Raw genomic sequence first — 23,808 nt, 5'->3', positions numbered from 1 at the left:
TATTAGTCCTCCTGCAATATACAGAGCAGTTCTGCACAAAAGTGTGATGATGTCTTTCATGATTTTGAATGCCTAATTGGTGGCATAAAAAAAAGGCATCAAGTGTCATCTGATAGATTTAAGATTGTTGATTTATCCCATCAGCTCTCTGCATTTCTTTTGCCTTTGGCCCAAGTCCTAACCAGTGACTTGGGCCACAGCCTCGGATCTGCCCGCTTGAGGGTACCCTACACAGCAACCTGACTCCCAGGGGAGAAACTCTTCTCTTCCCTTGCCTCAGGGTAAACTGGTTATTTGACCCAGAATGGCTATGTTTGGGTAGCATTTTTAGCACTAGGAAAGGGTTCCTGAGCCAGTATGTGAGTTTCAATACAGCTAGAGGGTAAGAAAATGGGCTCTGGCTTCAGGCCATCTGGATTTGGATTTGAACTTGAGCTTTGCAACTCACTAACAGGGAGATGACTTCCAGGAAGTTGACAAACTTCCTTTTGCCTCAGTTTCTTCCACAGTAAAAAGGGGGTAATATTAGTAACTGTCCTAGAGGTTTGTTATGAAGTTAAATGTGTTGATAAAATAAAAAGTGCTTGTGAGAGGCTCTGTAAGTAATATGTTAGCTTCCTCTCCACCCTCAAGAAGACTGAATCACTGATTATTTATCTTGGAACAGGAAAGTCAAATGACAATCAATGCTGATCAATAGATTTGTGACCTTGGTAATTTCCCTTCATCATCTTTATATTTCCCTCTGGTAAATAAGATTAAGAATTCCTTGACAACATTTTGCTAAGTGAAACAAGCCAGTGACAGAAGGGCAAATATGACCTGATTCTACTTATAGAAGGTATCTAAAATAGTCAAACTCATAGAAGCAGAGATCAGAATGGTGCAAGGAACTAGATGAAGGGAGAAATAGGGAGTTGCTATTCAATGGGCATAACGTTTCAATTTTGAAAGATGGATGTTAGATTTGCTGTACAAAATTGTGCTTATGGTTAACAATACTGCATTATATACTTACAAATTTGTTTAGAAGGTAGATACCATGTTAACTATTCTTGCCACACTTTTTAAAAAAAATGCTTTGATTAGCCGGGTGTGGTGATTCATGCCTGTAATCCCAGAACTTTGGGAGGCCAAGGCTGGCGGATCAAGAGGTCAGGAGATAAAGACCATCCTGGCCAATATGGTGAAACGCTGTCTCTAATAAAAATACAAAAAATTAGCCGGGTATGGTAACACGTGCCTGTAGTCCCAGCTACTTGGGAGGCTGAGGCAGGAGAATCACTTGAACCCTGGGAGGCAGAGGTTGCAGTGAGCCAAGATCATGCCACTGCACTCCAGCCTGGGTGAGAGAGTGAAACTCAGTCTCAAAAAGAAAAAAATAAAAGCTATAATTTCTGCCTCACTTATCCCACAATGAATTACTAAGATTTTTCTTGCAAAGACCAGGAGCACACAGCATGTAACACAGGTAGAAACTCACAGGCAGAGAGAGGGTCAGCAGAAATGAGGGTCTTTTGTTTTTGTAATATGTTAGAGAGATGTGCTTGAACGATGGAGCTGGGTCCTGGCAGAGATACTCTGCCCCTCACTGCTTTTTTTTTTCTTTAATGGAATAAGCATAACAATGATCTTACTCCAGGAAATAGACACTTTCAGTTTTGGGGCCGGTTTTCTTAATGATGTACTTTAAAAAGCCAGTACTTTAGCACTGGTAGACAATGAAGAAGCTTGTCAAGCCACCCAGAGGGACAGCTTCACAGTCAAAAACTAGCACTCCTGCTTTTCTTGTAAGACTGAAAGACTAAATATAAATAAATGAATCTTTAAAATTATTAAACATGATATAATTTAAATGAATCTACCCATGAGTATCAAAAAGTAATTTTGAATGATTATAATGAAGAATATAATACACAGCATATATACGTAATACACTATATTATGGTCAATACTAAATTTATAACTTTTATTTAAATATTAAAAACATCTAAAAATATTTTTAATCATGAATCATACTTTTGATTAGTAGCTCACAACTGGGAATGAGGTAAAATTGATAGCCAAGGGGCAAGACAAAAACTCCAGAAGACTGTTTTAATTAGTAAACAGTTATCCCTTGGTATCCATAGGTGATTGGTACCAGAATCCCTGCAGGTACCAAAATCTACACCTACTCAAATCCCTTATATAAAAAAGGCATAGCATAATAAGTTCTCACCATCATTGATAAGTTCTTGGAAACTGCAACTTTAAGTGAAACAATGTATAACAAAATCAATTTAATCATAGGCTAGTTGATATTCTGGTCACAAAAACATCACCAAACTTCTAACTAAAGACCAAAACACTTCTAAATATTCAACAGTGAAATAAATGTGAGCTATATATACATTTAAGAAAGACTAAAAAAAATCAGATAAATATTTATCCAATTATTACAGTTTAGGATCCTGGGTAGCTGGAGCCTATCCCAGCAGCTCAGGGCCAGGCTGACATCATTCCATTGCTGGGAGAAATTAGGCACACACACCCATACTCAGACTGAGACCATTTAGACATGCCAGTTAAACTAACATGCACATCTTTGGAATGTGAGAGGAAATCAGAGTACCTGGAGAAAACCCATACAGACATAGAGAGAATGTGCAAATTCAACACAAACAGTGGTCCTGGCCAGTAACTGATTTTTTTACTTTTCAATGTTGCAACAAAACAATATTCATGCTTGGATGTAATCTATGCACATCCTCCTGTGTACGTTAAATCATCTCTAGATTATTTATGATGCCTATAAAATTTAAATGCCATGTAAATAGCTGTATTACTGTATCATTTAGGGAATCATGACCAAAAAAATGTCTATATGTTCAGTACAAACTCAACCATCCATTTTAATTTTCCTGATCATTTTCGATCCATGATTGGTCAAATCCACAGACGGGGAACCCATGGATATAAAGGGCCATCTGTAATTACTACGCTAAAACAAATAGCAAATTTTTAAAGCCACAGATTTTCATATATTCTGATTTTATAATACATAACATTATTTGCAAATTCATAAGAATAAAACTTGCAGGTATAGTTTATACGTGACATTGGCATGTGAATGAAAGTTTAATTTGCATGACCACATTTCAGTAATGAAACTAAAATCAACTTGTCCCAAATCCAATAGTTGATATGTGATAGAGCTAGGATTCTGACCTGAATTTGCTATATTCTAATGCCTGTGATATCCTGTACTAGAAAGAACAGGAGAGATTTAGCTCACTTCAATATTTAAAGTGACATTACCTTCTGGGCAGGGCTGGGTTTGTGGGCTTAGGAGTTGTGCAATTGCATGTGGCTTAATGTGTTATATCTTCATCCTGAATATATTAATTTTTTAAAAAGGGGCCCAGTATTTTTAGTTTGTCCTATGCTCATTGAATTATGCAGCCAGTCCTATTTCTGGAAAAGATCTGGACAACTCTTTAAATAGTCTCCATGTTTGTAATCAGTGTGATAAAAACATATGTAAGCAACTAGCAAAATTGTTCCTGGACAACCCTGGAATGAGCATCCTCACTTGCAGAAGTGCTCTCCATCCAGGGTGATGTTTTCTGGAGTTCTCCAAAAGAAGACACCTCACTGGGTCTTTCTGAGCTGTCTAGAATGCTCTTCATTAGGCTTGAGCATGACTCATAGCAGGCCACAGGACACAGAAAAAATCTGAATTCTAATATCTTAAAAGGATACTTTGACCCTTCTCAGAATTTGTCTTCAAAATGAGAGACAAGTTACATGAAGCTTCCTAAAACTAAAACTTAATGAATCTCCAAAATAGATGCCTAAGTGCTTCATTACCTAAAACTAGTGTTTCCAATTAGCTTCTGCCTCTGAGTTTTATTTTCCCAATGCAATTTAGCTAATGTTTTAGCTAAACAGAAAGCAAGCCACTGATTAAATTAACATTTTAGTAGAAGATTAAGTAAACCACTATTAGCATAAATTCTTCTTCAATAGCATTTGACAAAACTGCTGCTAATTATCTAACCAACTACAAATGTTCTTGTCAGGTAGTAGAATCATGAGGTCTATTGAAAGACAATGTAATTGGGGTCCTCCTCACAGAAAAAGATTTTCTTTTTAGTTGAAGATATATGATTTTCAAGAGCAATAGCACCAGGTTGAAATCCATCAATCAAAACTCTGTGAATGCTAAAGAAAATTTAAAGAGAAAACAGTAATATCAGTCTTTCACCAGTTCTTTCAGAGAATAAATCATGATTCCCAACCTGTTTTATGAGGTCAGAAAAGGGATGTGCTGTAGTCAGTTTACACAGGCTCACAAAAGTCAGTTACAAACATCTCTTCCCAACTCTGCATTTCATATGTAATAACCACCATAGTATAACAAACAGAGCTAAGCAAATTATAATGCCAACAAATATACTTTAGTGAGAAAATATTTAAAATTTGGGAAAAAGTTTGAAAAAATGAAAAAAAGAAAAAATGGGAACTCTTAAAAAATCTCATGTGTTCTCTCTGATCAAATTTACTTTGAAGATTATGCTCAACTTGACTAATGAAATAAATGTGTGAATGGTAACTAGTGAAACCAATATACTGATTTTCCCCCCAAATATACAGAAAAGTTGAAATACATTATAGTTAACCTCCATATATCTGTCACCTACAACAAAACATCAATAGCTTCTTAAGATTCCCACTAGTTTTTTAAAGCTGCTCCAATGGGCAGCTAAGTTTGAGAATCACTACATTAAATTACAGTGTTTCTTACACTTCAGTGACAGTTTAAATTACAGATTGCTAGATCCCATTTCCAGAGTTTCTGATCCAGTAGATCTAGAGTAGGGCCCATGAATTTGCCTTTTGTAGAAGTTCCCATAGTAAGTTAATGTTACTTAAAGCCACATTTGAGTAACACTCTGCCCTGCAAAGAGAGAACAGAGATAAAGGAAAACAAGGGGATAACTTTTTAGGCAATGTCGTTTGGAAGGCTGGAAGCAACCAGTGCACCAGTGATTTGGTTGTCTTTGTGATGGGAAGAAAGAAAAACACCATTTTCTTTGTGACAAGTAAAAAAAGTATGAATGTAATTCAAATAAGTTTATTGGTATTATGTGATTAACAGGAAGTTAAGGAAGGTCTGCACAGATGATTTCAAACATCTAAGGCTAACACTGGGGATCTAATGGTCACATAAATCTGATACATATATAGTCCATCTACAACATTTATTCATGTGGTAGCAAAAATACATTCCAGACCACTATATGCATAGGTCACATTGATAATGTATGTAAACAGGACCTATTAGACCAGGAAGTTGTGCAGTTGTAAACACATTGATTTAGGATACTGTTGTTCTTGTATAAAAACCAAGAAAGCAGTACTGCCTTACTAACGTTCTCAACATCTGCACAATAGCAAAGATGACTATTTTGCTTAGAAGTAAGAAATACCTTTGGACAGTCATTCAAGAGACATATGGGTTATAAATTTATGGATGCTAAATTAAATGAACCTAATCAAAACAAGACTCCTCTATTTATATATTATTTGGGATATTGAAAATTTTTTAAAATTATTGTGCAAGCTTTGCATGTGAAACAGATGTCAACTGGTTCAATTGCACTGCCCTCTGCACAGCCTTATGAAGGCTGCGGAACACTCTATAGAACTTATACTGCTATGAAGTGTTCCATTGAATGTTATACTGCAGTTTTAAAAAATCCATTGTCCTGTTGATAGAAAAATAAACTATTTTTAGGCTTTTGCCATTATGGATAAAATGGCTATAAACATTCTTCTACAAGTTGTTTTGTAGACATGTGTTTTCATTTCTCTTGAGTGAATACTTAGGAGTTGAATTACTGTATCAAAAATTAATGTATGCTTGGTTTTATAAGAAATTGTCAGAGTTTTAATAATGTAGTTATACCATATTATGCTCCCTTCAGCAATGTAGCAGAGTTATAAATGGTCTACATTCTCCTGAAAGCTTACTGATAACAGTTTTTCATTTTAACCATTCTGGTGACATATGAGGGTATCATCTGACTTTAATTTTTGTGTTGACAAAACGACACTGAGCAGTTTCTTATGTACTTATTGGCTATTTGTATCTCTTCCTTTGTCAGATATCTGTAGAAATATTTTACTGACTTTTAGTTAATTTTGTCTTTTAACTATTAGGTTACAAGAAATTCTTTATATATATTAAGGATAGCAGTCTTTTGTCAGATAAGTATTTGCAAATACTTGCTAGTCTTTGCATTCATTTTTTTTTTGTCTTTCAATGACAGATTTTAAATTTTCATGAAGTCCAATTTATGATCTTTTTCTGTTATTGGTTTCTGTTAATGGTTATTGCTTTCTTAATTCTGTCTAGGAAACTTTTGCTTAGCTCTATTACAAAGGTATGTTTGTAATGTTTATGTCTGTATGTTTATTTTCCTAAAAGTTTCATAGCTTTAGCTATTATATTTTAGCCTGCAATATAGCTTGAGTTAATCTTTGTGTATGGTATTACATAGTGTTTTGAAGTTAATGATTCCCATATGGCTATCCAATTCTAGAATTATTATTGAAAATAACTTCCTATTTCCATTGGATTCCTTTGGCATCTTTTTCAAAACTTGATTTGCCATCAGTGTAGGCTTATATTTCTGGATTCTATTCTATTGTGCTGCTCTGTTTATCCATACTCATTCCAGCACCATATTCTCTTGATTACTACAGCTTTACAGTAAATACTAGGGTTAGATAACCTAAGTTTTCCAAATTTGTTCTTTTTTTATTTCTTTCAAAATTGCTTTAGAAATTCTAAGTCCTTTGTATTTCCACATAAATTTTAGAATCAAATCTTACAAAATCACCTGCTGGAATTCTGTTTGGGATTGCATTTTATCTATAGATCAATTTGGGATAGATTGTTGCCTTAAAAATACTAGGTTTTCAAATGGATGAACTTTACCAAATGAACTCCATGTATTCAGGTCCTTTTATTGAATGTTTTATTAATATATTGTAGTCTTCAATGTGAATGTCTTTTATATCCTTTGTGTCAAATTTATTTCAAAATATTTTATGTTTTTAATACCCCACTATAAGTAAAATTATTTCTCTAATTTAAGTTTTAAATTTTTCAGTCAGTATATGAAAATACAATTGAGTTTTAAATTTTAGTCTTGTAACCAGTGAAATTATTTATTATTTTTAGTATATTGTATTTTCCTTACAATTTTCTGTTAAAAAAAATTATGTCATCTATATATAGACATGGTTTTATTCATTTCTTTTTAACTTTCATCTTCTAAATACTTTAATCCCTTACTGCAATCAGCAAGGATCTTCAGTAGAAGATTCAAAATAAATGGTGGAAATGGGCATCCTTGGCCATTTTCAGATCTCAGAGGAACAGTTCTCAGTATTTCTGCATTAAGTAGGTTTTCCATCGATATCCTTTGTCTGGCTGAGAAAGTTTCTTACTTTTCCTACTTTGCTGAGAATTGTTATCATGAATAAAATTTTTTACAGTTATTTTCATAATTTTTTAAATGATTGCATTGTTTCTGTCTTCTATTGCATTAATATGGTGACTTATATTGGTTGGCTTGTGAATGTTAAGCCAGCCACACATTCTTAGAATTAGTCCTTTAATAGAGATATATTCTTCTTATATGTAAATAGTAAAATTGCTAGTATTGTTTTTTTTGTTCCTTTAGTTATTAAATTTTCTTTTTTTAGTAATATCTTTGTTAGTTTTTGAAATTAAAGTTATACTGGAATCATAAAACCAATTATAAAATGTTTCTTCCTTCTATATTTTTGTCAAAGAGTTTTTGTAATATTGGTGTTATTTATTTATTTCATTTGTTAATAAATGAACTTGGGCTAGAGGTTTCCTTATAGACAGGATTTTGATAGCAAATTGAACAGTGTGTTAGACACAGGACCATTTAGGTTTTCTGTTTTATCTTGCATCAATTTTTGGCAAGTTGTATATTATGCTTTCAGTAAATTTATTTATTTTATCTTACTTGTTCAATTCCTAATAATTTATTTTTTCTCTCTTTTTTTTTCTTGGTAAGTCTAGTTAGTCTTATTAATTTTACTGATGTTTTCTATAGAGGATTATATTTCATTGAGTTCTTTGTTTATATTTATTATTTATTTTCTTTCTTACATATACACTTGGTTTATTTTGATTCCTTTATAATTTATTAGATGCAACCTTAATGATTCACTTTAGAATTATTGTTCTTCTTTGGTTTAAGATAGAAATTTTCCTTTAAGCACTACTTCAGATGCATCCACAAATTTGGATATGTTGTGTATTTTAATTATTGTTCTTTGCAAATTCTTTTTCGGGTTCCTATTTTGTTCATAGATTATTTATTAAATGTGTTGTTTAATTTCCAAATATTTTAAAATATTTTATTATCACTAATTTATAACTTAATTCCATAGCGATTAGAGACCTCTGTATGATTCAAAATTTTTTAAATTTATCAAAACTTGTTTTAATGCCCGGTATATGGTTTATCTTAGTGAACATACCATTTGTAATTGAAAATAACATGTATTCTATAGTTCTTGGGTATGGTGTTCTATAAATATCATTAGCTTAGGTTCATTAATAGTGTTCAGATCTTCTAAAATCTTAGAGGAAATGTTTTCAGTTTTCCCCCATTCCACATGATACTAGCTGTGGGTCTGTCATACATGGCTTTTATTATGTTGAGGTATGTCACTTCTATAACTAGTTTTTTGAGGGTTTTTATGATAAAGGGTTGTTGATTTTTATTTATTTATTTATTTATTTTGAGACAGAGTCCTGCTCTGTCACCAGGCTGGATCCTGTAACCTCCACCTACTGGGTTCAAGTTATTCTCCTGTCTCAACTCCGGAGTAGCTGGGACTACAGGCACGTGCCACCACGCCCAGCTAATTTCTGTATTTTTAGTAGAGATGGGGTTTCACCATATTACCCAGGATGATCTTGATCTCCTCACCTTGTGATATGCCCACCTCAGCCTTCCAAACTGCTGAGATGACAGGCATGAGCTACCACTCCAGGCCAGGATGTTGAATTTTATCAAATGCTTTTCAGCATCTACTTAAATGATCATATGGTTTTTGTCCTTCATTCTGCTGATGATGTATCATGTTGATAAATTTGTTTTTGTTGAACCATCCTTGCATCACTGGGATAAATCCTACTTGGTCATGATGCACAATCTGTCTAATGTTTTGTTCAATTTGGTTTGCTAGTATTTGGTTGAGAACTTTTGCATTAATATTCATCAGATATATTAATCTATAGTTTTTTTGATATGGTTTTGCCTGGTTTTAATATTAGGGTAACAATGGCCTTGTAAATGAGTTTTGAAGTATCTCCTCATCCTCTATTTTTTAAAAAAATAGTTTGGGTAGGATTAGTATTAGTTCTTTAAATGTTTGGTAGAAGTCAGCAGTGAATCAGTTGGGTCTCAGGCTTTTCTTTACTGAGAGACTTTTTATTATGGCTTTAACCTCATTAATTATTATTGGTTTGCTTAGGTTTTGGATTTCTTCATGGTTCAATCTTGGTATGTTGTATGTGTCTAGTAATGTATCCATATCTTGTATATTTTCTAATTTATTGGCATCTAGTTGCTCATAATGGCCACTTTGACCTTCTGCAATATGAAATGTAATGTCTCCCTTTTCATCTCTGATTTTATTTATTTTTGTCTTCTCCCTTATTTTCTTCATTGGTCTTATAAAAGGTATGTCAATTTTGTTGATATTTTTTTAAAAAAACAATTTTTTGTTTTACTGATCTTTTGTATTGTTTTATTCAATTCAAATTCATTTATTTCTGCTCTAATCTTTATTATTTCTTTTCTCCTATTAATTTTATGATCAGTTTGTTCTTGCTTTTTTAGTTCTTTAACATGCATCTGTAGGTTATTTATTTGAAGTTTTTCTTCTTTTTTATGTAGGCATTTATATCAATAAATTTCCCTCTTAGTACTACTTTTGTTGTGTCCCATAGATTTTGATATACTATGTTTCCATTAGCATTTGTTTGAAGAAATTTTCTTTTTAATTTATTCTTTGACCCACTGATCATTCAGGAGCCTATTTAATCTCCTTGTACTTGTATAGTTTCCAATAATCTTCATTTTTTATTTCTAATTTTATTACATTGTGGTCAGAGAAGATGCTTCATATTATTTTAATTTTTTAAATGTTTTAAGACTTGTTTTGTGACATAACATGTGGTCTATTCTTGAGAATAATCCATGTGTATTCTTCAGCCTTTGGAAGAAATGTTCTGTAAAAATTCATTAAGTCCATTTGTTCTGTAGCACTGCTTACATAATTTTTAGTGCTTTTTATCTGGATTATAGTATAAATTCTTAACTTTTTAGAGCATATTTGAGTTAGTATTATACCACTTATTATAAAAGTAGAAATACTGAAACATATGGGTTCATTTACTGTATGCACAATCATTGTGTTACAGTTTTTATGTATAGCATAACTTTGTTATAAACCCTGTTGTTTATAATTGTGTAATAATTTTTGCTTTAAAAATTAAAAGGAATTAAAATTTTTTAGAAGTATTTATTTCTTCATGGGCATACAAGTTTGCAGTTGGTCTAATTTTGCTTCAGCCTGAAAAATTTTCTTTAGCATTTCTTGTAGTCCAGGTGTGGTGGTGACAAATTCTTCATTTTAATTTACTTCAGATTAACTTCATATTACCTTCAATGTTCAGGTATATTTTCACTTGATAAAGAATTCTAGATGCACAGTTGTTCTTTATTTCACTATTGAATTTTGACCATTATTTCTGTATTCTAGGTACTTGTCCTTTTTTTGGACACACAATTGGCAATTATTTTCTCTCAATCTGTAGCTTATCTTTTCAATCACAGCAGAGGACCTTTTGCAAACTAAAATAAAAGTTTTAAATTTTGTTGAGGTCAAATTTATTATTTTTTCCTTTTACATATTGTGACTTTTGTTCTCAAGTCTACAAAGTCTTTGCTTAATCCTAGATCATGAAGATTTTCTATTTTTTTCTAAAATTGTTATAATTTTATGTTTTACATTTAAATATCTAATGTATTTGCATATAACTTTTTGCATAAAATGTGAGGTTTAGGCCATGTATAATTTTGCCTTGGATGTCCAATTACTTCTACACCATTTGTTGAAAGTCAATTTTTCCTTCATTGAATTGCTTTTGTGTTTTTTGTCAAAAATCAGTTGAACAAGTTTGTGTGGGTCTATTTTTGGACTCCTTCCCATTGACCTCTATGTCTATGCCTCTATCAGTATCATACAGTACTCATTGTTGTAACTTTTAGATGTTACTATTGGGTATACTGAGATCTCTCTTAATTTTTTTTTAATGTTTAAGCTATTCTAGGGTCTGTGCCTTTACATGTAAATTTTATAAGTTCTAGGTCTACAAAAAAACAATTTTGAGGATTTTTACAGAAATTATATTAAACTTAAAAATCAGTTTGGGAAGAATTGACACCTTTACTATGTTGAATCTTCCAATACATGTAAACAATGTATTTCTTCATTTATTTCTATCTTCCTTCATTTCTTTAATCAGAATTTTGTGATTTTCAGTATACAGATTCTGTACATGTTTAAGTGAATAAAATAAGACAAACTATTCTACCTAAAATTAAGTCTTTTAGTGAATACATAAGTATTTAATTTTCTTTGGAGTGATTATAAATATTATGGCACTTTAAAATTTGTTTTCTACATGCTCATTGTTAGTATACAAAAATGCTATGGATTTTCATGCCTTGATATGTGTCATGTGGCTTGGCTAACCCCATTTACTAATTTTAGAAGTTTTGTTTATTTGGTATGCAGATTTCTTGGGATTTCCCATGTAGACTCATGTCAGTGTTTTGACTCTGTGGGCTTATATATTTTGCTAGATTTGGAAAGTTTTAAACATCATTTTTTTGAATGCTTTTTCAACCTACTTCTCTTTCTCCTCTCTAAAGACACAAATGTTAGATGGTTTATTATTCTATAGGTCCTTGAGACTCTATTTGTTTTTTCAGTTTATTTTTCCTATGTTATTCCGATTGCAATAACTGATTGCAATCTGTAAATCGGTATTCAGATTGGACTTTTAACAATTTTATCCTCTGTCATGCCATCTGAGCCAGTCTAGCAAGCTTTAAAAGTTTATCTTACATTATTTTTCAGATCTATTACTTCAATTTGTTTCCTTTAACTAATTTCTATTTCTGTATGGAGTTTTGCTATTTTTCATCTGTTTCGAGAGAATTTCTAACTGCTTGTTGAATAATTTTTCTGTTAGTTGCCTTAAAATCATTTAGCACTTAATTAAAAGCATCACATGGATATTAAACCTCCTACGTATTTGTATTTACATAATTTTATTTTGTAAGTCTTACCATTGTAACTATACAGATTATATATTATTAATTTTACATATCTTTTAAATAATTACTTTATATATGTACCTGCATACACAGAATAAATTTACTGTTTAAATTTCCAAAATTATTTCCCTAACAAACAGTAGATTTCTTTTACTAAGACAATGGTTTTCAAGAGTGGTCCCCAGACCAGCAGCATTAACATTATATTTGAAATACTTACAAATGCAATATTTCAGGCTTTACTCTAAGCATATTGAATGATGAACTGAGTATGGACCTAGAAATTTGTAGTTGAACAATGCTCCAGGTGATTCTGATATACAATTAAGTTTGACAATCACTGCTGTGGGAGATCCTTAGCTTAAGGGTTAGTTGTAATGAATATGTTTGTTTTATTTCTGTTAACTCAAAATTGAAATAGAAATTACATTTTAGGTATTTTTTTTAAGGCAATGCAATTGAATAGCCTCTAAGAAACTGAATCACACAGGTCTGACATAAATCTCAAATATCAAGTTAACCATAGACTCACTTTGCATTTCTAAGTATTTCTAAATATTTCGCTTTAAAAGGAAAAAGTAATATAATAATGACAAATACCATTGCTTGCTCTCTATATGCCAGGTATGATTCTAAGCACCTTACATATAACAAACATTTAATTTTCACAATTATATAGGTATGCAGTTTTTCCATTTTACAGATGGAAAAACTAGGGTATAGGGAGGTTAAACTACTTGCCCAAAACATAGACCTGGTAAGATAAACCTGAGATATAGAGCTAATAAGTGACAGACCTGGAATGTAACTCTAATTGAGTGTTTCCATAATCCCCACTTTAATCATGATGAAATACTTCTGCTTATAATAAATTGTTTTAAGTTCTTAATTTTTATTAACAAGATGTTTGCTTCCAAGAAGTAGTGCATAGGGATGAAAAGACTATTTGGATGAGTTGCCTGAGTTAACTGGTTCAGTTCACTAATTAACGTGAGTTCTAAAACAAGGCTCTCAAAGATAAACAAGCACAAAGATGAGAGAATTCTCCTTTATTCTTACACTAGTATGGGGGATACTTAATTCTCATTTGGCTCCTTCCCACACGAGGAGTTTCTCTTTGGGAACTTCATATTATTCTCTCAGGAAGGCCAAGTATGATATTGTATACATAATAGTGAATTTAAAAACAAGCAGGAAATCAGCCAGAACTGCTTGAGACATGAGATATTCAGGGTATATAGTTACTATTGAGCCTCAGATTGGAAACTGACCCAATGAACACAATTTTTCCAAATCAGAATCAAGTTTTTGTTTTCTTTTTAATGACATGCACTAACTGAGACCCTCTGTTCTCCTTCCACCTAATCTACAGGTGACTGAAGCTCCTGGCAAACAGAAAGGACAAGAAAAGCAATCTAATTAAAGGCTGCTATGGCTACTCTAATCACAGTTACCAGGAAATAGACTTTCATCTTTTCCCAGGTCTCCATATTCCCACTTGGTGGAACAGGCTGGAATGAACATGTATGATGTGATTTACTAACTACATTGGTTTCGACTTGAGTCAGCAGGAGGAGAAACAAGAAGCTTACAAATTCTTTTGAGTCTGCAGGTCAAAGAATTTTGCATACCACAAATTCCTTCTTTACTGTTTCTTCCTTAATCCATGGAACAAACTCCTCCCTAAAAGAATCAATTAGTTCACATTTGCTATACCTCTATAAATACTCTTTGCCTTGGTTCTCAAAGATTTTCCATAATAACACCAGCAGGGTGTGGTTGATGCCTCAATTGCAGGCTCTGTAGGAGCAGGGCTTGTACAGATTTAGCAGTAACTGAGACCTTACTCCAGATTGGCCATATTCCCACTACATTCTTAACCTTGAACTGACATGAAGTATGGGACATACCATTCTTGGGTTCTGACCCGGTCTCAGGCCATTTGTGCTGCTATAATCAAATAACTGAGACAAGGCAATTTATAATAAACAGAAATTTGTTTCTTCCATTTCTGAAGGCTGGGAGTTTAAGATCAAGGCACCAGCAGAGTTGATGCCTAGTAACCACCCAGTCTCTGCTTCAAAGATGAAGCTTTGTTGCTACCTTCTCTGGAGTGCTTTATCTTCACATGGTAGAAGGTGAAAGGACAAAAAAAGGGACCAAACTCTCTCCACCAAGTCCTTTAAGAATGGCATTAACCCACTCGTAAGGGTGAAGCCTTCATGACCTAAACGCATTCTACATTCTTGTGGATAATTCATTTAATATTTTTTTACTCCTGAGGAAAATGAATAACTCTTCTACAATACAAATCTCACCCCCATACCAATACTGTTAGTAAAATATTAATGTTTTAGACTTTGTTTATATTAGATACAACTTTAAAATGAAACATATTCCATGAATCAAATATTTGTTAGGCCTACAGAAATTAAAGATAATTCATCAATTCCTTCAAATTTTTTCCCAACATTTTTCTACTAAAAGCTTGAATATTCAAAGATACGGAAATATGCCTCAGGAGAGGCAGAAGAAGATGGATGGCACTTCTGGATCCAACCACAGCCCCGGGGACCTCACAGCCCTAAAGAGAAGAACAGAGGCCTGAGTGACTTTTCCACCTGTGGATTGTAGAGCCCCAGTCAGACAGTAGCTTAGCAGACCTTGGTAAGACCCAGAACTGTGCTGGTATCAAGTCTGACCCAGTACAGTCATAGTCAAGAAAGTTTTTTTGAAGTGATAATAACAGAGAGCTCCCCAAACCTAGAGAAATATATCAGTATTCAAGTACAAGGTTATAGAACACCAAGCAGAATAAAACCAAGGAAGACTATCTTAAGGCATTTAATAATCAAACTCCCAAAGGTAAAGAATAAAGAAAGAGTTCTAAAAGGAGCAAGACCAAAGAAAACAATATCATAAAATGGTGCTTAATATGTCTGACAGCAGACTTTTCAGTGGAAACCTTACAGTCCAGACAAAAAAAAGCTAAGGGATTTCATCAATGCCAGACCTGTCCTACAGGAAATGCTAAAGGGAATACTTGAACCAGAAAGAAAAGAATACTAATGAGCAATAAATAATCACCTGAAGTTACAAAACTCATTGGTAATAGTAAGTACACAGAAAAATACAGAATATTATAACACTGTAACCATGATGTATAGTCTTATCCTAAATGATCTCGGCAATGAAACTCTGAAACCCTGATGAAAAAACTGAAGAGAAACACCAAAATGAGAAAATATTTTATGTTGATAAATTAGAAAAATAAATATTGTTAAAATGTTAAATGTACCCCAATCAATCCACAGATTCAATGCAATCCCCATCAAAATACCAAGGACATTCTTAATAGAAATAGAAATAGAAAAAAATTACTGAAATTTACAGAAAACACAAAAGATCCAGAATAGCCAAAGCTATCTTGAGCAAAAAGAAAAAGAAATTGGAGGAATTACATCACCTGACTTCAAATTATACTACAGAGCTATAGTAACAAAAATAGCATGGTAGTGGTATAAAAACAGATATATAGATTGTGGAACAGAATAAAGAACCCAAAAATAAATACTCACACATACAGTAAACTAATTTTTGACAAAGATGCCAAGAATATACACTGGCGAAAAGATAGTCTCTTCAATAAATGGTACTGGGAATACTTAATATTCATATGCAGAAAAATAAAACCAGACCCGTATCACTCACCATTTGCAAAAGTAAAGTCAAAATGGAGTAAAGACTTGAATTTAACACCTGAAGCTATGAATTGCTGCAAGGAAACATTGGGGAAAAACTCCAGGACATTTGTATCAGTCTGTTCTCATGCTGCTATAAAGAACTGCCTGAGATTGGGTAATTTATAAAAGAAACAGGTTTAATTGACTCACAGTTCTGCATGGGTGGGAATGCCTCAGGAAACTTACAATAATGGCAGGAGGGAAAGCAAACATGTACTTTTTCACATTATGACAGGAAGAAGTGCCAAGCAAAGGTAAGGGAAAGCCACTTATAATGCCATCAGATCTTGTGAGAACTCAGTCACTATCACGAGAACAGCATGAAGGTAACGACCTCCATAATTACATTACCTCCCACCAGATCCCTCCCATGACATGTGGGTTTTATGGGAACTATAATTCCAAGATGAGATATGAGCACGGGACACAGTCAAACTATATCATTCAGCCCCTGGACCCTCCCAAACCTCATGTCTTCACATTTCAAAACACAACCATGCCTTTCCAACAGTCCCCCAAAGTCTTAACTCATTCAGCATTAATGCAAAAGTCCAAGTCCAAAGTCTCATCTGAGACAAAGCAAGTCTCTTCAGCCTATGAGCTTGTAAAATCAAGAGCAAGTTAATAACTTCCTAGATACAATGAGGTTACTAGCATTGGGTAAATACATCTGTTTCAATGAGAGAGACTGGTAAAAACAGAAAGGCTACAGATTCCATGCAAGTCTGAAATCAAATAGGGGCAGTCATTAAACCTGAATGTTTCAAAATTATCTCTTTTGACTCTATATCTCACATCCAGGTCACGCTGATGCAAGAAGTGGGCTTTCATGGCCTTGGGCAGCTCCACCTCTGTTGCTTTGCAGGGTACAGCCTCCCTCCCAGTTGCTTTCATGGGCTGGCATTGACTATCTGCAGCTTTTCGAGGTGCATGGTGCAGGCTGTAAGTGGATCTACCATTCTGGGGTCTGGAGGACAGTGGCCCTCTTCTTGTAAGTCTAGTAGACAGTGCCCCAGTGGGAACTCTGTGTGGGGACTCTGACCCCACATTTCCCTTCCACACTGCCCTAGCAGAGGTTCTCCATGAGGGTTCTGCCCCTGTAGCAAACTTCTGCCTGGACATTTAGGCATTTCCATACATCCTCTGAAATCTAAGTGGAGGTTCCCAAACCTCAATTCTTGACTTCTGCATATTTGCAAGCCCAGTGCCACATGTACAGTGCCAAGGTTTGGTGTTTGGATCCACTGAAGCAATGGCCCTGAGCTGTATATTGGCCCCTTTTACCTACAACTGGAGCTGAAGTAGCTGGGATGCAGGACACCATGTGTTTAGGTTGCATAGAGCAAGGGGACCCTGGGCCCAGCCCAAGAAATAATTTTTCAATGTTAGTCCTCTGGGCCTGTGATGGGAGGGGCTGCCAAAATGGTCTGTTATATGCTCTGCAGACATTTTACCCATTGTCTTGGTGGTTAACATTCAGCTCCTTGTTACTTATGCAAATTTCTGCAGCCAACTTGAATTTCTCCCCAGAATTTTTTTTCTATTACATCATCAGGCTTCACATTTTCCATTTTTATGCTCTGCTTTCTCTTGAATGCTTTGCCACTTAGAAATTTCTTCCATCAGATATCCTAAATCATTTCTCTCAAGTTACAAGTTCTAAAAATATCTAGGGCAGGGGGAAAATCCCACCAGTCTCTTTGCATAGCAAGAGTTACCATTACTCCAGTTCCCAACAAGTTTCTCATCTCCATCTGAGACTGCCTCAGCCTGAACTTCATTGTTCATATCACTATCAGCATTTCAGTCAAAGCCATTAACAAATCTCTAGGAAGTTCCAAACTTTCCCACATTTTCCTGTCTTCTCTTGAGCCCTCCAAACTGTTTCAACCTCTGCCTGCTACTCAGTTCCAAAGTTGCTTCTACATTTGATATCTTTACAGCAGCACACCACTCTCTGTGGTACCAATTTAACATATTAGTCCATTCTCACACTGCCATAAAGAACTGCCTGAGACTGGAAAATTTATAAAGAAAAGAGGTTTAATTGACTCACAATTCAGCATGGCTGGGGAGGCCTCAGAAAACTTGCAATCACGGTGGAAGAGTAGGTAAACACAACTTTCTTCACATGATGGCAGGAAGGAGATGTACTGAAAAAAAGTAGGAAAAACTGCTTATATAGCCATCAGATCTCTTAAGAACTCACTATCTTGAGAACAGCATGACAGTAACTGCCCCCATGATTAAATTACCTCCCACCAGGTCCCTCCCATAACATGTGAGGATTATAGGAACTAAAATTAAAGATGAGATTTGGGAGGAGACATAGCCAAACCATTTCCACATTAGTCTGTGCATAGATTTCTTGAGTAAGACTTCACAAGCACTGGCAACCAAAGCAAAAATGGACAAATGGGATCATACAAAGTTAAGAGCTTCTGCATAACAAATGATACAATCAACAAAGTGAAGAGATAACCCATAGGATGGGAGTAAATATTTGCAAACTACCCTTTTGGTAGTGGATTAATAACCAGAATATATAAGGAGCTCAAATAACTACATAGATAAAAGTCAAATAAGCTGATCAAAAAATAGTCTGGGAAGGGTAGTGGGGGTACTGGGAGGTGGGGAAGGTCAAATGGTTAAAAAAAAATACAAAGAATGAATAAGACCTACTATTTAGCAGTACAATAGGATGACTATAGTCAATAATAACAATTGTACATTTTAAAAATAACTTAAATGTAATTGGATTGTTTGTACTCAGAGGACAAACGCTTTATGGGATGAATATGCCATTTCCCGTGATGTGCTTATTTCTCCATTACATGCCTGTGTCAAAACATCTCATGTACCCTGTAAATATATATACATCTACTTTGTACCCAGAAAAATTAAACAGCTTAAGAAAATCAAGATGGGGGTATACAAAAAAAAAAAGAAATATGCTCCAAGTATCCTATTATGTAGTATATGAAAATTAAAATGTTAGAATAGATATCATTTTGATTAAATTAAACATGTATAAGGTTTTATTTTAATTTTCATTTTTTCATATAATTTAACTTGCTTGCATTAAAGCAAAAATAACAAAAACAAATAAGACATACCAAGTAAACATAAGAGTACTAAAAACTGACTCATTTAAATAGGAACCATCCTCATCTTCATTGCTTATTCTAAGATATACGGGTAGAAGGCAGCCACCTGAATGAACCAAGCCCAATAAATATTCAAAAGGAAATATACTATAAAACATCTTTTAGAGTTCTGATATAAAAATTGAGCAATTTTTCATTGTCAAAAAGATCAATATATTCAGATGTCAAGCATAGACCTATGGATCCTTGAAAAGCTAATGCCATACCGGGTGTGGTGGCGCACGCCTATAATCCCAGCACTTTGGGAGGCCAAGGCGGGCAAATCATGAGGTCAAGAGATCAAGACCATCCTGGCCAACATGCAACATGGTGAAACCCTCTCTCTAAAAAAAAGAAAAGAAAAGAAAAGCTAATGCCAGTTAGCAGAGGTAGCATTATAAATTAATGAAAAATAAAATTCTTCATTGATATAGGGAAAACTAGCTATGTATATAAAATCGATTTTGATCTGTATCTCATAGCATATAAATAACGAATTTTAGGTATATTAATTAAATATGAAAAGCCAACTTTTGAAAAAAGCAAAAATGCAAAAGCATAAACTATACAAATTGCTAAATCTAGTCAGTATTTTCTCACAACAAAATATAAACTGAAAGGAAAAACTACATTCTGGAAGATATTTTAAATGCATATAGCTGACAAAATTTTGTAATAACAATAAAAAAGATTTTATAAATCAATAAGCAAAAGTATCAGCAAATAACAAAAACTAAATAAGTTTTGTTTTTAAAAATGATTCACATGAGAAAACATGAATAGCCAATAACAAAGGAGAAGATACTCAGTTTCACTAGGAACCTCAGAGTGAAATTAAAGTTACAATAACATTTCTTATTATAAATATCAGTTGACAAAATTTAGAAAAATCCAGATAATGAATGCCAAGCTTTGACAGGGATGTAAAGCAATGGCATAGTTCATACACTGCTGAGAAAATAAATTGGTACAACCTCTATGAAGAGCAATGCTGCCATATCTTGTAATGATAAAGATGTTTATATCCTTAGAACCAGCAGTTAAATTTACAGGGATAATCCTAGAGATTCTCTTTTATGTATGGACAAAGAAACATGAACAGAAATGTTTAGTGCAAATTTTAAGCAAAAGCTGGCATCAACAAGCACCCACATCAAAAAGAGAAGAGTGGTATATTCATAAACAGAGTAACATGTTAACATTAAATAAATTAGTTACTTATCAACATGGATACAGTACTGAACATATTAAATGAACAGAAAATAGTCAAAGGGCGTTTATGGTATACAGTATATCCTTCTTATCCAAGATTTATGCTTTTTGAGCTTTCAGTTACCCACTGTCAATTACAGTCCAAAAATAGTAAATGCACAACTTAGAAATAAACAATTTTTAAGTTTTAAATTGCGCACGATTCTGAGCAGTGTGATAAAATTTTGTGTCATCAGACTCTCCTGCCTGGGATGTGAATCATCTCTTGATCCAGTGTATTCACACTGTATATGCTACGCCCCTGTCTGTTAGTCACTAAATTAAGGGTAATGGCTCAGAGCAGGTATAAAGCATACTTCAATTGCATCTGTAGATTTCAATATTCAGATATTGAAATATCTGAATTTTTAAGCTGATATGAGGTACTCAGGTGTTTATAAAAACATGTTGTAAACTTGTGAGATATTAAATGCCAGTATAACAGCTCCCACTGATACTAGTGTGGAAAGTATACCCCCACCACAATTTACAAATAATTTTCTTTAGGAAATAGGACATTTTATATCAATCAAATATTTTAGGTTGGTATATTAGTTTGCTAGGGCTGCCATAACAAAATAACACAGACTGGGTGGCTTAAGTAACAGAATTTATTTTCTTACAGTGATGGAGACTGAGAGCAAAGATCAAGGATTCAATTTAGCAGGTTTGGTTTCTGAGGCCTCTCTCCACACTTCTGAATTCAAATTTTCTCTTCTTTTTTTTTTTTTTTTTTTTTTTTGGAGACGGAGTTTCACTCTTGTTACCCAGGCTGGAATGCAATGGTGCGATCTCGGCTCACTGCAACCTCTGCCTCCTGGGTTCAGGCAATTCTCCTGCCTCAGCCTCCTGAGTAGCTGGGATTACAGGCACGCGCCACCATGCCCAGCTAATTTTTTGTATTTTTAGTAGAGACAGGGTTTCACCATGTTGACCAGGATGGTCTCAATCTCTTGACCTCGTGATCCACCCGCCTCGGCCTCCCAAAGTGCTGGGATTACAGGCGTCAGTCTCTTCTTATAAGGACAACGTTCAGATTGGATTAGAGCCCACTCTACTGGCTTCATTTTAAATTAATTACTCTTTTAAGGCCCTATCTTCAAATGCAGTCACATTCTGAGATACTGGAATTTAGGGCTTCCACATATGAATTCGGAGCACACAATAAACCTATTAACAATTAAGCAATCTAGCAAAGGGTGAGAATAAAGTATAATCCTTAAAGAATACAGCATAAATTACATTTTATCATCACAAACGATGAAGGATTTATATATTTCCAAGACTTTCAGAATAAGTACTCATGGAATAAACAGAGTAATAAAATATGTTTATTTTTATCATTAGCTATTTTGAAGGCCAAAGAAGAAACTCCTAGTTAAAAATCTTCTATTATCTTTATACAGCATGATATCTGGAAATATTTTTGATAAAATATTTAAATATCCTCATACAATTAAACACTTTGAAAAGAGCATTTCCATAGCTGTTTCAATTAATTGTGGATATTCTTTGATTCCACACCAAAATTCAATGAGTGCTAAATTCTTAAAGATTCATTGCAGTATGAAATCTGCAATTCTATCAATAAACTTTTGTGCTCTGTTCCAGTAAAATCCATTCACCTATCTTGCACTTTGAATCCATTTTTTATCCAAGTGTGATTTTGTAATATTGTGCATTGGATATGGGGCACATATTGGTTCACCAAATTATGTCAGCCTTCTAAATATACAGTAAAAAATTCTAGTGTATATCTATGAGAATGAAAAAGGCAAATAGCATGCTAATATTATTATGAGTACAGTTCTGACATTGCAGACTCTGCTCTAGTCAGTAGCCTTGTGGTTAAGAAAGCAAGATCTGGTGCCAAACTTCAGGGATTGCTATCTTTGTCCAACCCCTTGATGAGTTAATTTTCTTTCTTTATGCATCTGTTTTTTAAAAGCTCTGAAATGGATATAAGAAAAATACCTAGATTGTAAACTGTTGTTATACTGAAATAACATAATACATGTAACATACTTAGAACTGTGTTGGCAAATGGTAAATGATCAGGAATAATAGCTCTCATTACATTTGCTATTTTACTTAATTTTATTTGGGCTTTAAATTCTATATCTATGTTCTCCATTTTACCTTGTTTCTTCTCATGGCATCTGTCCTTCAGGTCATGTGTTATCTTACATCCTAACTGAAGGAAAATTCCATGAATAATGATCATCTCTTATCTAAACTGGAAGGCAGGAAACAGTAATGAATGCATTGCAGGAAGTGAGATTGCAAAAATTTGGAGGGCAAAGTATTTGAGTTATTTAATCACAGGAAACCAAAAGTTTTCCTGGAGGAACTCCAAACTTTCTCATGTCATTCCTCTGTTCTGGGGCCCAGGAATGGAGATTTCCCACAGCTTTTCAGGTTATTGTAATGTACAGTGAGGAGCTGGTAACTGACAACACGAACCAATGTGCTGAGTCTGTGCTCCATGTAAGGAACACCTCCGGGACTTAAAAAAAACAATGTCTGAGTCCCACCCAGAGCCATTAAATTAATCTTTGGAAGTGGGGGCCTGGGACTACTGTTATATGAAAGTTGCCCTCATTAACGTAAGTGTCTCCACAGGGTTAGAAATCCTAAATTATAGCCTACAAACTCACATCCTGTAGGAAGCCAGCTACAGGTAGGCAACATTTAAAGTGTATCTTTCATTTTTTTGAATTATAAAATTGATAGTATTTATTTAAATAAATTCCAGCAATGCATATACCTCTGAAATGAAGAAGAACTTACTTAATTTTATATTCCAGAAGTATCTATTATTAAAACCTTGGTCTATGCTTTTCTTATCTAAAGCAAATCTCTACTCAATCTTTTTATTATGAAAAATGTTAAGCATATACCAAACTATGAAGAATTGTGTACTGAGCCCCTTTTTACCGCTTATCCATTTCAAACAAATATCAACATAGGGTCCAATAAATTCATTAAAAAAAATTCTATAGAGATATCATTGACATATAAAAAGTTGCATTTAAGGTGTACAACTTGATGTTTTGATATACATATGTAATGTGAAATAAACACCAAAATCCAGTTAATTAATGTGTCTATCACCTCTACAGCTATTATATGTGTGTGTATGCCAAGATTTAATTTAAGATCTAGTCTCTTAGCACGTTTCAATATAAAATACTGTATTAACTATTGTCACCATGA

At 33.8% G+C, this 23,808-nt stretch overlaps 1 protein-coding gene and 1 long non-coding RNA gene across 4 annotated transcripts in view; one reads left to right on the top strand and one right to left on the bottom strand.

Annotated features, from left to right (window-relative positions):
- The window catches only part of PLSCR4 (phospholipid scramblase 4), a 110,265-nt gene extending 91,952 nt beyond the window's left edge, over positions 1–18,313 (bottom strand). The window contains exon 1 of the mRNA XM_074405913.1: positions 18,252–18,313. The gene's annotated coding sequence lies outside the window, so the exon portion shown is untranslated. The remainder of the gene's footprint in view (positions 1–18,251) is intronic.
- Positions 1–21,464, top strand: part of LOC104651839 (uncharacterized) — a 40,279-nt gene extending 18,815 nt beyond the window's left edge. For all 3 annotated transcript variants that reach the window (XR_012519250.1, XR_745278.3, XR_012519249.1), the window contains exon 5: positions 13,825–21,464. This is a non-coding gene — a long non-coding RNA (uncharacterized LOC104651839). The remainder of the gene's footprint in view (positions 1–13,824) is intronic.
- Positions 21,465–23,808: the final 2,344 nt, after the last annotated feature.

This window comes from Saimiri boliviensis, chromosome 9 (genome assembly GCF_048565385.1).
Source record: "Saimiri boliviensis isolate mSaiBol1 chromosome 9, mSaiBol1.pri, whole genome shotgun sequence".
Classification (NCBI taxonomy): Eukaryota; Metazoa; Chordata; class Mammalia; order Primates; family Cebidae; genus Saimiri; species Saimiri boliviensis.
The sequence above is the reverse complement of the archived record's forward strand: the minus strand, read 5'-3'. Positions and strand labels throughout refer to the sequence as shown.